The sequence below is a fragment of the Asterias amurensis genome, chromosome 19 (assembly GCF_032118995.1).
Source record: "Asterias amurensis chromosome 19, ASM3211899v1".
Classification (NCBI taxonomy): domain Eukaryota; kingdom Metazoa; phylum Echinodermata; class Asteroidea; order Forcipulatida; family Asteriidae; genus Asterias; species Asterias amurensis.
In genome coordinates, this window is record NC_092666.1 from 2,727,442 (window position 1) to 2,738,861 (window position 11,420).

Sequence of the window (11,420 nt, forward strand, 5' to 3'; positions counted from 1 at the left end):
AGCTTTCTCTGGAGAGCAGTAATAATAATAATAATCGGTTTTCATACAAAGTGCTTCCAACATCATTACCCCTGGTCACTGGGCCCTCCCTTTAACCATGCGAATTCAATCGAAAGAATCATCTTTGCCCTCACAGGTCCAATTTTCCCATAAGTCGAAAGAAGCAATGCCTTTCTCAGAGACACAAGTGTCATGACCTGGTCTCGAACCCACATCTACTGAGCAGAAGAAACACCAGAGTTTGAGTTCGATGCTCTTATCTGCTCGGCCATGACACAAAATATGTCAGTATAAAGTTCCGTTTTATGAAGATTTTCAAAGCGGAATAGGCTGAAATTCTTCTTTACCTTTCAGTTTGGTAGTTTTCTACAGCATCACACCTTCCATAGTTGTATGTTGGTTGAACACACTGTGGTAGAAGTCATCCTTGCTGGGGCGGTGTTAAGCAGCTCTCCTCCTGTTTGGCTGGTTGTCACAATCCAAGGAAACTTTACAGAGTTGGTGGAAAAGATCTGAAAGACAAGACATTACAAACTTTCTCTTTAGACTGAAATTTTAGCGTCAAATACAACAAAGTCTGATTGAAGTTAACTTCACTTGTTTTTATCATTAATTTCTAAGCTTCAACAAAATAATACTTCATCATGGATGCGAAGGGGCACAGGCGGCTTGAAGATGTGGGGCAGGCTTGGGGCAGGGCAGGCCTGATACTTCATGGAGGCAACGAAGGTGATTGCCTCCATGCCCCTTGGTCATGCATTACCTTGTTGCCCTTGAAATGCTCCAGTACAAATTTACATTTTCTTAAAAGTGTGCCCTTTACCACAGAAAAAATGCTTGGTGTCATTGCCCTTTCAAAAATGAAGCCTTGCACGCGCGTCACACACGGCGACTGATGCCACACTAACCATGTTGGTGGTCAAAAGGTTTACGTGTAAACGCTGCGTCGCCTAAAATGCGCACTTCTCTCAATAACACTTGTTGACATTGACCACCAAAATGGCGCATCCAAGATTATTCTGATGATGACGTCAGGTGAAATGGGTCAATACAAAGAGTTTAATTATCAACACTGAGTAGCCCAAAATTATTCTTTACCCTTCAGATTAATAGATTCACAGCACCACATCTTTCATTCTCTCTACATGTAGGTTGAGCAGCCATCCTTGCTGGGTGAAGCTTGAAGCTCTTCCCTGGTGAGTTGGCTGTCGATCGCAATCCATCGAAACCTGTAACTTCATGGTCAGCCAGAGTCGATGAAAAGATCTGACAGATAAAACAAACAAACTTTTATTCAGCTTGAATTGTTGGTGTCGAATGCAACAAAAGTCTGATTCAAGTTAACTTCACTTGTTTTTATAATTACAAGTAATATCGAAAGGCATCATGGGGAAAATTCACAATGACTTCAATACATAAGTCATCTTTCCAGTTGTTATTGGAGAGGAAGGGCCAGGGATCGAAGGGAGGGGGGAGGGTTGACGTGCAGTAAAAATTCCAGGATAAACTGATTTTGTTGTCCGGCCAGAACACTAGTGTCCAAGGCATATTATTCTCTAGCACAAGATCCGCCAACAAAATTGATTGCATCAAATAAAACAACTACCACCCCCACCCCACCCCCACCCCCACCCTCCCCCCGACAATTGTGTCTTTGCACCCATCCCTTTAAAAAGAAGAAAAAGAAGAAAAAATGTTGCCCCCCCCCAGATGAACATTTTAAAGGCACTGCTTCACATTTTCCCTGCTTTGGTAATGCAAAGTTAACAGAGTATCTTAACCATGTAAAAATGGTGTTTCAATTGATGTTGTGTTCTGTATTGCTTAAAATACATTTGATACATTTGTTTGATAAAAATGTCTAAACTTGAAATGAAAATTTCTGAAAACACTGAAATTATTTAGAAAACTAACATTGTCATGGTAAGTGTATTACACAAGGATAGGGCCTTCATGACAAATAAAAGATCAAAATAACTGCTCATTGACATAATACAAATAAGATTTCTTTCACGACTTAAATTTACATTACATTGTCAAACATGTAGCAGTGTCTGGTTGTATCAAGTTGCCATTCACTTTATACACTGTAAAGCAAAAACCACATGCTGATCACTCAGGCCCCGCCCCTTAAAATATATTGACCAATCACAACTGAGAACACGTGCATAAAAGTTTTGACCACTACATTCACACAGTGCAGAATAGCTACACACGTGACCCCATTAACAGAATTGTGGGAGGGGCTGAATGGTCAAACTGCAGACAACATGTCTGTCGCCATTTTTCTTAAATCACACAAGTAGGCTATCCCTTGTATGCATTGGAAAGTCATAAATAAAGCATCAGATATTCGGTATTTTAATACAGCATCAAACTGAGGCTATTTTTACACGAATTTGTCTCAAATACATATGCTACACACTGTATTTCATATAAAAGTTTCCATGCCATAAGTCAGTGTTTTTTAGAATAGAGGATGGAGCAATTTGTCTTCAATTAAATTGAAATTCATTTCAGTGGGTTGTCTTCTGTTTTGCACTTTATAGCAACAGTTTAATCTATTTTGTACGAATTTGCCTCAAATACATGTTACACTGTGCCAACCTGAAAAACTTTCCATAAATCAGTGTTTTTGAGAGGCAATTAGTGTCTTAAATTGATAATGACAAACATTCGACGCTGTATACAAGACTCGGGAAAAATACTGAGTATATAAAATGGTTACACACCTCGGTGTAGGGTAACACAAAAATTAACATTCTTTTTAACCCCGATGCAAATTTAACATCTTATTACAGTTTAAAGAATGTGTTAAGGGCAGCAAAATTTGACACATTTTTTAGGTTCTTTACCTTTCGGGTTCGTGGACATCATGATCAACACATTCCGTTGTCTCGTGGTTGAAAACATCCTTGGTTAGGTGGTGTCTTGCAGCCTTTCCTCCCGCTGGGATGGGGGCTGCAGCTCTTGTCGTCGTACCACGGGTTGCTTTGCTGCTCTGACACCGGCTGTTGGAGTGCTGGATTGATGTTTTTTCTGATAGAGGCACTTAGTTTATCGGTACCATCTTCGTGTCTAACCTTCGCCACACAAGTTGAATTGAAGACAGCACAATGAAGCTTGAAAAGCAACTGAAAGCTAAGCAGAGAAATATTCAAGTTGTGGATGAATTGTTCACAACATCTTCATTCAAGAGAAGTCAGCCCGTCTTCCCGAGCTGGTGCTTTCTGGTTCCTTGCAGACCAACTTCATGGTCGGCAATTTCGTAGTTTTCCCATGTGGCTTGGCCTACTCAACGTCGTTGCGACTTGCCGAATCAATTCACACAAACTTGAGTCATTCACACTGCTGCTAACGAGCCCAAAATCTTACTTTTGCAACTTTTCTATTTGTTAGAAGACAACATTGACGACTCAGTAGTGTAGCGCCGCCATTTGTCTAGACGTCTCATGTTACAGTATACCTATAATGTACATAGGTAAAACCACAGCGCGTGAATTCGGAAACATCTCATTTGCATAACAAAGAGATTTGCATAAAACTGTTACATTCTTGGGCCAAACAGATGTAGGAATGTGCACTGTATGTAATGTGTATAGGACTGTTCCTGTGGTTTTATTAAGGATATTTTCTGGCTGTGGTGGGTGCCAAGTATTTCTTAGCTCAAACGAAGATATTTTAATTTAAACACGCAGTGTCTGACTAGGTAGGTTTACGAGTTCCGAACGAAAGATTAGGAGACACAAAAATGAAAAGAGAGTCCAACAAAATAAACCAGGAGGTTTGTTTAAAAGGTATGGGTCGAAAATTAAAACGTGTTATATTTATCCGAAAAGCGTAAAGTGTTACTGGAACATAAAGATATGCTTACCATTTGTTCTGGACATTTGAAACACATGCAATACTTTGCCTTTTTTCAACAATTTTGAATAAATAACAAAAACTAAAGGAGGACTTTATTTTACTTCAATCTGGGAATGGGGGACAAGAGGGGGGACGAATATAAATTTGAAATGGCTAAGAAAACATTAATCGTTGAAAACTTTGTACTGCTGTTAACCACACTAACGGACTTACGCACCCATACACTGTAAAAACAGTGTTTAGAGTTAAACACATTACTGTACCCACTTTTTAAATTATGTTTAAATTATAAACATGTTGTATTTTTATAATTACAAGTAATATCGAAAGGCATCATGGGGAAAATTCACAATGACTTCAATACATAAGTCATCTTTCCAGTTGTTATTGGAGAGGAAGGGCCAGGGATCGAAGGGAGGGGGGAGGGTTGACGTGCAGTAAAAATTCCAGGATAAACTGATTTTGTTGTCCGGCCAGAACACTAGTGTCCAAGGCATATTATTCTCTAGCACAAGATCCGCCAACAAAATTGATTGCATCAAATAAAACAACTACCACCCCCACCCCACCCCCACCCCCACCCTCCCCCCGACAATTGTGTCTTTGCACCCATCCCTTTAAAAAGAAGAAAAAGAAGAAAAAATGTTGCCCCCCCCCAGATGAACATTTTAAAGGCACTGCTTCACATTTTCCCTGCTTTGGTAATGCAAAGTTAACAGAGTATCTTAACCATGTAAAAATGGTGTTTCAATTGATGTTGTGTTCTGTATTGCTTAAAATACATTTGATACATTTGTTTGATAAAAATGTCTAAACTTGAAATGAAAATTTCTGAAAACACTGAAATTATTTAGAAAACTAACATTGTCATGGTAAGTGTATTACACAAGGATAGGGCCTTCATGACAAATAAAAGATCAAAATAACTGCTCATTGACATAATACAAATAAGATTTCTTTCACGACTTAAATTTACATTACATTGTCAAACATGTAGCAGTGTCTGGTTGTATCAAGTTGCCATTCACTTTATACACTGTAAAGCAAAAACCACATGCTGATCACTCAGGCCCCGCCCCTTAAAATATATTGACCAATCACAACTGAGAACACGTGCATAAAAGTTTTGACCACTACATTCACACAGTGCAGAATAGCTACACACGTGACCCCATTAACAGAATTGTGGGAGGGGCTGAATGGTCAAACTGCAGACAACATGTCTGTCGCCATTTTTCTTAAATCACACAAGTAGGCTATCCCTTGTATGCATTGGAAAGTCATAAATAAAGCATCAGATATTCGGTATTTTAATACAGCATCAAACTGAGGCTATTTTTACACGAATTTGTCTCAAATACATATGCTACACACTGTATTTCATATAAAAGTTTCCATGCCATAAGTCAGTGTTTTTTAGAATAGAGGATGGAGCAATTTGTCTTCAATTAAATTGAAATTCATTTCAGTGGGTTGTCTTCTGTTTTGCACTTTATAGCAACAGTTTAATCTATTTTGTACGAATTTGCCTCAAATACATGTTACACTGTGCCAACCTGAAAAACTTTCCATAAATCAGTGTTTTTGAGAGGCAATTAGTGTCTTAAATTGATAATGACAAACATTCGACGCTGTATACAAGACTCGGGAAAAATACTGAGTATATAAAATGGTTACACACCTCGGTGTAGGGTAACACAAAAATTAACATTCTTTTTAACCCCGATGCAAATTTAACATCTTATTACAGTTTAAAGAATGTGTTAAGGGCAGCAAAATTTGACACATTTTTTAGGTTCTTTACCTTTCGGGTTCGTGGACATCATGATCAACACATTCCGTTGTCTCGTGGTTGAAAACATCCTTGGTTAGGTGGTGTCTTGCAGCCTTTCCTCCCGCTGGGATGGGGGCTGCAGCTCTTGTCGTCGTACCACGGGTTGCTTTGCTGCTCTGACACCGGCTGTTGGAGTGCTGGATTGATGTTTTTTCTGATAGAGGCACTTAGTTTATCGGTACCATCTTCGTGTCTAACCTTCGCCACACAAGTTGAATTGAAGACAGCACAATGAAGCTTGAAAAGCAACTGAAAGCTAAGCAGAGAAATATTCAAGTTGTGGATGAATTGTTCACAACATCTTCATTCAAGAGAAGTCAGCCCGTCTTCCCGAGCTGGTGCTTTCTGGTTCCTTGCAGACCAACTTCATGGTCGGCAATTTCGTAGTTTTCCCATGTGGCTTGGCCTACTCAACGTCGTTGCGACTTGCCGAATCAATTCACACAAACTTGAGTCATTCACACTGCTGCTAACGAGCCCAAAATCTTACTTTTGCAACTTTTCTATTTGTTAGAAGACAACATTGACGACTCAGTAGTGTAGCGCCGCCATTTGTCTAGACGTCTCATGTTACAGTATACCTATAATGTACATAGGTAAAACCACAGCGCGTGAATTCGGAAACATCTCATTTGCATAACAAAGAGATTTGCATAAAACTGTTACATTCTTGGGCCAAACAGATGTAGGAATGTGCACTGTATGTAATGTGTATAGGACTGTTCCTGTGGTTTTATTAAGGATATTTTCTGGCTGTGGTGGGTGCCAAGTATTTCTTAGCTCAAACGAAGATATTTTAATTTAAACACGCAGTGTCTGACTAGGTAGGTTTACGAGTTCCGAACGAAAGATTAGGAGACACAAAAATGAAAAGAGAGTCCAACAAAATAAACCAGGAGGTTTGTTTAAAAGGTATGGGTCGAAAATTAAAACGTGTTATATTTATCCGAAAAGCGTAAAGTGTTACTGGAACATAAAGATATGCTTACCATTTGTTCTGGACATTTGAAACACATGCAATACTTTGCCTTTTTTCAACAATTTTGAATAAATAACAAAAACTAAAGGAGGACTTTATTTTACTTCAATCTGGGAATGGGGGACAAGAGGGGGGACGAATATAAATTTGAAATGGCTAAGAAAACATTAATCGTTGAAAACTTTGTACTGCTGTTAACCACACTAACGGACTTACGCACCCATACACTGTAAAAACAGTGTTTAGAGTTAAACACATTACTGTACCCACTTTTTAAATTATGTTTAAATTATAAACATGTTGTATTTTTATAATTACAAGTAATATCGAAAGGCATCATGGGGAAAATTCACAATGACTTCAATACATAAGTCATCTTTCCAGTTGTTATTGGAGAGGAAGGGCCAGGGATCGAAGGGAGGGGGGAGGGTTGACGTGCAGTAAAAATTCCAGGATAAACTGATTTTGTTGTCCGGCCAGAACACTAGTGTCCAAGGCATATTATTCTCTAGCACAAGATCCGCCAACAAAATTGATTGCATCAAATAAAACAACTACCACCCCCACCCCACCCCCACCCCCACCCTCCCCCCGACAATTGTGTCTTTGCACCCATCCCTTTAAAAAGAAGAAAAAGAAGAAAAAATGTTGCCCCCCCCCAGATGAACATTTTAAAGGCACTGCTTCACATTTTCCCTGCTTTGGTAATGCAAAGTTAACAGAGTATCTTAACCATGTAAAAATGGTGTTTCAATTGATGTTGTGTTCTGTATTGCTTAAAATACATTTGATACATTTGTTTGATAAAAATGTCTAAACTTGAAATGAAAATTTCTGAAAACACTGAAATTATTTAGAAAACTAACATTGTCATGGTAAGTGTATTACACAAGGATAGGGCCTTCATGACAAATAAAAGATCAAAATAACTGCTCATTGACATAATACAAATAAGATTTCTTTCACGACTTAAATTTACATTACATTGTCAAACATGTAGCAGTGTCTGGTTGTATCAAGTTGCCATTCACTTTATACACTGTAAAGCAAAAACCACATGCTGATCACTCAGGCCCCGCCCCTTAAAATATATTGACCAATCACAACTGAGAACACGTGCATAAAAGTTTTGACCACTACATTCACACAGTGCAGAATAGCTACACACGTGACCCCATTAACAGAATTGTGGGAGGGGCTGAATGGTCAAACTGCAGACAACATGTCTGTCGCCATTTTTCTTAAATCACACAAGTAGGCTATCCCTTGTATGCATTGGAAAGTCATAAATAAAGCATCAGATATTCGGTATTTTAATACAGCATCAAACTGAGGCTATTTTTACACGAATTTGTCTCAAATACATATGCTACACACTGTATTTCATATAAAAGTTTCCATGCCATAAGTCAGTGTTTTTTAGAATAGAGGATGGAGCAATTTGTCTTCAATTAAATTGAAATTCATTTCAGTGGGTTGTCTTCTGTTTTGCACTTTATAGCAACAGTTTAATCTATTTTGTACGAATTTGCCTCAAATACATGTTACACTGTGCCAACCTGAAAAACTTTCCATAAATCAGTGTTTTTGAGAGGCAATTAGTGTCTTAAATTGATAATGACAAACATTCGACGCTGTATACAAGACTCGGGAAAAATACTGAGTATATAAAATGGTTACACACCTCGGTGTAGGGTAACACAAAAATTAACATTCTTTTTAACCCCGATGCAAATTTAACATCTTATTACAGTTTAAAGAATGTGTTAAGGGCAGCAAAATTTGACACATTTTTTAGGTTCTTTACCTTTCGGGTTCGTGGACATCATGATCAACACATTCCGTTGTCTCGTGGTTGAAAACATCCTTGGTTAGGTGGTGTCTTGCAGCCTTTCCTCCCGCTGGGATGGGGGCTGCAGCTCTTGTCGTCGTACCACGGGTTGCTTTGCTGCTCTGACACCGGCTGTTGGAGTGCTGGATTGATGTTTTTTCTGATAGAGGCACTTAGTTTATCGGTACCATCTTCGTGTCTAACCTTCGCCACACAAGTTGAATTGAAGACAGCACAATGAAGCTTGAAAAGCAACTGAAAGCTAAGCAGAGAAATATTCAAGTTGTGGATGAATTGTTCACAACATCTTCATTCAAGAGAAGTCAGCCCGTCTTCCCGAGCTGGTGCTTTCTGGTTCCTTGCAGACCAACTTCATGGTCGGCAATTTCGTAGTTTTCCCATGTGGCTTGGCCTACTCAACGTCGTTGCGACTTGCCGAATCAATTCACACAAACTTGAGTCATTCACACTGCTGCTAACGAGCCCAAAATCTTACTTTTGCAACTTTTCTATTTGTTAGAAGACAACATTGACGACTCAGTAGTGTAGCGCCGCCATTTGTCTAGACGTCTCATGTTACAGTATACCTATAATGTACATAGGTAAAACCACAGCGCGTGAATTCGGAAACATCTCATTTGCATAACAAAGAGATTTGCATAAAACTGTTACATTCTTGGGCCAAACAGATGTAGGAATGTGCACTGTATGTAATGTGTATAGGACTGTTCCTGTGGTTTTATTAAGGATATTTTCTGGCTGTGGTGGGTGCCAAGTATTTCTTAGCTCAAACGAAGATATTTTAATTTAAACACGCAGTGTCTGACTAGGTAGGTTTACGAGTTCCGAACGAAAGATTAGGAGACACAAAAATGAAAAGAGAGTCCAACAAAATAAACCAGGAGGTTTGTTTAAAAGGTATGGGTCGAAAATTAAAACGTGTTATATTTATCCGAAAAGCGTAAAGTGTTACTGGAACATAAAGATATGCTTACCATTTGTTCTGGACATTTGAAACACATGCAATACTTTGCCTTTTTTCAACAATTTTGAATAAATAACAAAAACTAAAGGAGGACTTTATTTTACTTCAATCTGGGAATGGGGGACAAGAGGGGGGACGAATATAAATTTGAAATGGCTAAGAAAACATTAATCGTTTAAAACTTTGTACTGCTGTTAACCACACTAACGGACTTACGCACCCATACACTGTAAAAACAGTGTTTAGAGTTAAACACATTACTGTACCCACTTTTTAAATTATGTTTAAATTATAAACATGTTGACACCTGCTTAGATGGTTTGTATGATTCAAAGACACACAAGAATAACATGGTAAAGGTTAAACATGTGAACAGAGTGGGTTAAACTTATGCTAAGAAATGTGTTGAACACGTAAACACTGTTTTTAGAGTGTAGTGTTGTTAATATTGAGCATGCAAGGATGAAATTACGTTTATTACACACAAGGCGAACATTTGCATAATAAACATTAATCTCGTAGGTGCAATTATGTTTACAGTCAATTACGGCTGCTAATGGGTTGGGGTAGATTTTGAAATGTTTTGCTTCCAGTAGCCTAACCGTTGTGTATAGTTTTTGTTTTATTATAAAACCGGAGCGTGCAAAGTATTAAACTTGACTCAAGTACCAATCCCGTGGATCGTGTCGGAAACTTAATTCTAGCATTTTGACGGCGAGGGCGCACTGCTGTATGGCTTGTTTGCTAGTTGGCACGATGAGCCTGGTGACCTCTAGACTTGACTCAAGTCACAATCCCGTGCCACCCCATGAAACTACTGCTTTGTGATGCTCTGCATCATTCCCCAACCTGTTCCGCATTCTCAGGACCACATTTTGACGGCGAGCGCGCACTGTACTGTGTATGCTACGTTGTTTTATAGTAAGTTGGAGTGATATGCATAGGGACATCTCACACGAGAATGGGACTTGAATCAAGTCTAGGTGACCTCTCACACGATAATGGGAATTAATAAGTTAAAATTGGTGCGTTCGATTAGCTTCCCCGGGTCGGCCCTGCGGTTCCCATTCGGGTGAGCTCCTGGCAGGAGCTAATCGAACGATCCCTCGCCCTTTCGTGGTGACGTCATGCACCTCGGGCCAGCCCCAAGTGACCCGTCCCACACGCAGGGCACTTGGGGCTGACCCAGGTGAGCCCCCGGGGGCAGATCGGGGTCGACCCGGGGAAGCTCGAACGCACCCATAGATAAATTCCCTATTTCTTTAAAACTACGTTAAAGGCCGTGGACACTATTGGTAATTGTCAAAGACTAGCCTCCACAGTTGGTGTATCTCAACATATGCATAAAATAATGAACCTGTGAAAATTTGAGCTCAATCGGTCATCGAACTTGCGAGATATGAATGAAAGAAAAAAACACCCTTGTCACACAAAGGTGTGTGCGTTTAGATGGTTGCTTTTGAGACCTCAAGTTCTAAATCTGAGGTCTCGAAATCAAATTCGTGGAAAATTACTTCTTTCTCGAAAACTATGAAAATCAATCTGAGTCACTTTTTCGAGTGAAATTGGAACGAACTTCACTCCTGTCGAGTTGAACGTACCCGTCTTTCACTCTAAAAAGAGTTGTCCGCCATATGGCTCTTTGCAAGAGTGAGTGGCGGACAAACCGAATGATTTTTTCACTCTTTTACATTGATAGAGTAGAGCCTATATACATGTACTCGTCCGGGGATGTATTTCACCTTGAAACTTGACTGCTGTTATAACAAAAGAACGGCAAACTTGTCCCCAAAACACGGAAGTAACCTCCCTTGCATGTACATTGGACTGTGGTATTGACTCAATAAAAGAATTTTGGGCACATGCATGTGTTTTCAAATCGTCATAACCAGAAGAAAACACTGTTTGATTAGTTTGACATAAG

At 39.3% G+C, this 11,420-nt stretch overlaps 1 long non-coding RNA gene across 1 annotated transcript; it reads right to left on the bottom strand.

The window, feature by feature from the left end:
• Positions 1-359: 359 nt before the first annotated feature.
• Positions 360-3,137, bottom strand: LOC139951504 (uncharacterized). The gene is made up of 3 exons (XR_011787787.1): positions 2,856-3,137; positions 1,099-1,266; positions 360-512 (listed from the first exon to the last, which is right to left on the bottom strand). It is a non-coding gene; the product is annotated as an uncharacterized lncRNA (long non-coding RNA).
• Positions 3,138-11,420: the final 8,283 nt, after the last annotated feature.